This window comes from Periplaneta americana, chromosome 10 (assembly GCF_040183065.1).
Source record: "Periplaneta americana isolate PAMFEO1 chromosome 10, P.americana_PAMFEO1_priV1, whole genome shotgun sequence".
Taxonomy (NCBI): domain Eukaryota; kingdom Metazoa; phylum Arthropoda; class Insecta; order Blattodea; family Blattidae; genus Periplaneta; species Periplaneta americana.
This window is the reverse complement of record NC_091126.1, coordinates 17,736,627-17,741,489: the sequence shown is the minus strand read 5'-3', so window position 1 is coordinate 17,741,489 and position 4,863 is coordinate 17,736,627.

Sequence of the window (4,863 nt, the reverse complement as noted above, 5' to 3'; positions counted from 1 at the left end):
CTGTTAAGTTATTTGAACAAATAGTAATTACTTTACTGTGTTAATGTTATAAATTTTGGTGTTACGTTTCCTGATTGACTAGTTTCGACGTTGTTTGCGTCATCCTCTGAATTCTAGTGAGTTCCAGCGCCATCTTCTGGTTTCTTGTTGTGATGGAGCGTGTTCATGATTGTATCGAAAAGGATGTGTGTTTTGAAATGCGGTAATAATAATTTTAAGAATTAGGCCTAGTTGATTTGAAAGTACTGGGAAGATTAGACGTGAGTCACACAGAAAGGGAGGCTGCGCTTCCCTATCACCAGTGTCTGTAAAGATGATGTCGTGATCTGTTGCAAATACTAAGTTTGTTTCATATCTTACGTCTTACCAAACATGAAGAGGGGAAGGCATTTATTTGCTTTCTGACAGCTGCTACAGAGGTGTCATCATACTGTATTGTACAGACCCAGAAAGAAAATTTGGGCCATCTAATTTTACAAAATATGGCACGAGGAGGAAGACAATGAAGTGACTCCAAATAAACAAGACAGCTGAGATGAAAAAAGGCAAGGGAGAAAAGTATCCATCATTTGTTAAACTATCATCAAAATTATTATAGATTCCACATCAGTCTATTGGAAAATATCAATTACTCATTTATTTTGAATTATCTTTATTTGTATGACCATATTATTATTACTGATATTATTATTATTATTATTATTATTATTATTATTATTATTATTATTATTATTATTATTATTGTTATTATTACAAGAACTTAATTTGAATTTAGTTTTGATATATTAAATTCGTGTCTTTAATATTATATGTACTAAGGGTGTGTACTGGCACATTTTAAAATGCAAGTTATTATTTCAAATGTTAAAATATCTGTTTCAAAGAACTGTCTTTAATAATAAATGATAATGTTCATTACTGCATTCATTAGAAAAATATTTTTAAGTACTTATTACAAGCACTAAACCAAAATGAAAATTTCAAATGTAATTTCCCCCAAACATGGTTTTCTGGTATACGCCCTTGTGCATATAACTCCTTAATTTTAAAGTTAATCCTCCGTTTCTTATCGCCAAATACTGTCTCATTATCACCAGTTCATTTGACACTAAATAACATACAGTGTCATTAAATAGGAATGTTTTTTTTTTTCACTCTATTATTCCTCAAGAATAGATTTTCGAGGGCAAATTTGGAGAAATGGTATAGGAATGTTCTGGTAAAACTTAAGCAGTGCATCTCCTTAAAAAAAAAAAATGTAGTACTCGGAATACAGTTGTTTAGTTGATATAACTATTTCAGAATTATTAACTAGTTGATGTAGGATTAGACACGAAAAATCAACGCATTATTTATAAGATAGAAAACTAATATGTACTAAAGATCATCTCCAGAACCGTAAAGAACACATGAGAGTCCTGAAAGAATAAAAATCCTCAATCCATGCAGTGTGTGAATTTTATATCATATAGCCTACAAGTTAAAACTAAGTTTGGCATTTCTAAATGTCTTATAATAGAGATGTCTTGCAAGTGTGTAATCAGTGGTATACCAGAATATTCGGACCCTTAGCTCATTAATAATTAGCCATAACTAATTTGCTCATACCATGCAGACTAATCTTTGCTTTATAATACAAGAAAGAGTAAAAAATTAAAAAAGAAGACCTAACAAGAGGACTGTTAGTGACCTGATGTCGAAAACCTGCCTGTACCAAATGTAAGATTGTGAAAACTTATTTAAAAGAACAACACATACTCGGATATAGTTGATTTGTCAACTTCTACCCTCACGTGACATGCGGAGCAACACAACATGCTGTACCAGTAGGGTGATACTCAACTTTCGATCTTCAATTTCGCAATATGGGAAAATTTCAGCAAAGACAATCTTCTGCTCTGGAGATTTAACAATGTGTGCAGTTTGAGAGGAGGTTTCAACATGAGGCCATTAACAGTTTCGTGTGTTACTGATTGTAGGAAAGTTTTGAGTCTTCATTTCTTTTTGGGATTTTTGAGAACTATTTTGACACCCCTAATAATAATAATAATCCATGTCACTACAGCCCTTAAGGGCCCAGATCGAACGGTCAGCTGCTGGCCTCACGTTCACTTGCTGAAGCAGAGGTGGACGATCATCCAACCAGAATGGAGGTATAGTTTGGTTAGCATATTGATCCCCCCCAGCTGTTACAGCTGACTTTTGCAACCGGATTTCGCTACCTATCATAGCTCCCCAAGTGCATCACGATGTTGGGTGGATACTGGTCCCATACACTGGCCGAAAATTCACCCCTACTTTTCATTATTTATTTGAATGATGTTCGAAACACTGGAGAGGAGACAATTTGTTTAAATATTTAGGTTTCTATGTACAGGGTGTCTTTTTCAGTGCTCGACTTGCTCCAAATAGATGTAATTCATCAAGTGGAATTGACTGTTGGCTGTTAGCACTGGACTTCTCTATGCCATAGTTGTCATATCATTGTGATATATTAAAGATGGAAGAGCCTCATTCATTTCATTCATTAAATTCTGCCAAAGGACATATCTGTCACTGCAAACCCGGCATTCTCAAATCTTTCCTATTTTCTGCCTTCCTCTTAGTCTCCGCATATGATCCATATATCTTAATGTTGTCTTATCAGTCCTCAGTAAAAGGAATGTGAACAGTGTTCTAACTGAAGAGAGAAATTGGATGAGATAGGCGTCAATTTAAATGCCAGTTGGAGAAAATTTGTATGTAAATTAGTACAGAAATCAGGAATATCACGAGCATCTGCTTATCTGAACCAAAAAAATTAAATTAAATTAAGGTCATACAAAACAATCATGACAGTAAGTATAACAAGTACTGTCCGTGACTCAAGAGAAGACGAGCGCGGAGGGAGGAGAAAGGGTGGATAATAGATAACGTTACAACAACATGTTTAATGCTTGTACTACTAATAAGCGGAAACATTATTTCTGTCTACTAGTAGTACAAGTATTGTACTGTTGTCGTAACGTTATTTGTTTACCATCCTTTCTCCTCCTTCCACGCTAGTCTTCTTCTGAGTCACCGACTATAGGTTTAGGGTGCACTTTGTTTCAACAATTGGGACATGAAAGAATTGTTCATTTGAAATGTGTTTTATATAGTAGGTGAATTCTGATTTTATCTCAGTGCATATGTTAACAGTCAGAACAGTACAGTAAGTATTGCTTGTTCAGGAAATCCGCATATTTTTCAGCATATTGCTTTAAATGAGATGAAAATGTGTGTATGGTGTGCGGTAAGTGTGTATAGAATAATTGTGTGTGTGCGTGTGCGTGCGTTTTTTTTTACTCTGTCAAATAATTGACAAAAGTAGGGAAAAATTGAAGTATTTATGTGAAGAGTCCTCAAATGATGGATTTTTTAAATTTATGTTTTATTTAACGATGCAACTGCAGAGGTTATATCAGCGTCACTGGATGTGCCGGAATTTTGTCCCGCAGGAGTTCTTTTACATGCCAGTAAATCTACTGACATGACCCTGTCGCATTTAAGCACACTTCAATGCCATCGACCTGGCCCGGGATCGAACCCGCAACCTTGGGCATAGAAGGCCAGCACTATACCAACTCGCCAACCAGGTCGACTCAAATGATGGGTGGATTACAATACTCTTTATGTAGAAATTTTCAACAAACATTATACAGCAGGAATTTCTCATCATCCAAGGATAATCTGTTCGAGATTGTACTGTAAATTGAGGTGAGTCTAATAATTTTGTGTCTGGGGAAAAAAAGAGCTATTCTGGACACTTGGTCTCATATTTTGAGGTGACATAATCTTTTAAATCGGCCCTTGTCTGAGATGCTTGCAGGTCCCAGTCACACGTAGATATGCAGTGCAGTATTCATAATTAAACACACTGTAGATTATTAATGCAAAATATAATGTAACTAAATGTAAGCCGATAAAACTAGATTTACTCACACAAATTAAGAAATTTTACGCTTATACTGTCTGCCTTCTTGTTGCACATGTTTAATAAGTGATGTATCATTGAATGCAATTCCCATTGAGATTATTTTTGTATACGTATTCATATACTGTGAAAGAAATGAAAAATAACATCTGCGAAATCATCTCGATTTTACAATGGGAGCTGCGATGAGTGATGTATCACTCTAACAGTTGGGACCAATGTTTGTAAAAAGAAGGCAGAAAATTTCAGTATCTCCTTTCTTACTTTTGGTGAGTAAGTGATGTTTTAACTGCTCATATTTAGTAATATTTTACATTAATAGCAGTATATTGAATTACCCATACTGTGCTGCATATCATTGATCACACTGTCTGCATGGTTGGAATCTGTGAGTGACTGTCGGGCGAGCTCACTACAGTCTATTCACTGAGTAGTAGCTAATATAGCATGACTATTACTATCTGACCACATTAACATTGAAGTCAGTGATAGGCGGTAACAGTAACACTTGTAAGAATACCACATCTACTTCCATACTGCACAGTAGTTAATAATACAAGGAAGCGAGAGGAAAATAAATCTCTTACATTGGCAGAGACACAATGAGGCATACCCCCCAACCCCTACTAGTTCGCATACTCTCTGCATTTAACCCTGGAATACTAATCTACGTAAATTTATGCGTACCCAGTACTCTTCATATGTTGGTGTGTATCAATCATAAAATACAACGTTAAACAGTTAACAGATTATTAGTTTGCATTGGAATGCCATTGTTTGTTTGTGAGTTTATCTGTGATTCAAAGGTATTGTTAAGAAATACAGTGAGTAAATCTTACGCATGGTTAATATTACTAGAATCAAAATACAGTGAGTAAATTTTACCCATGGTTAGTATTAATAAAATA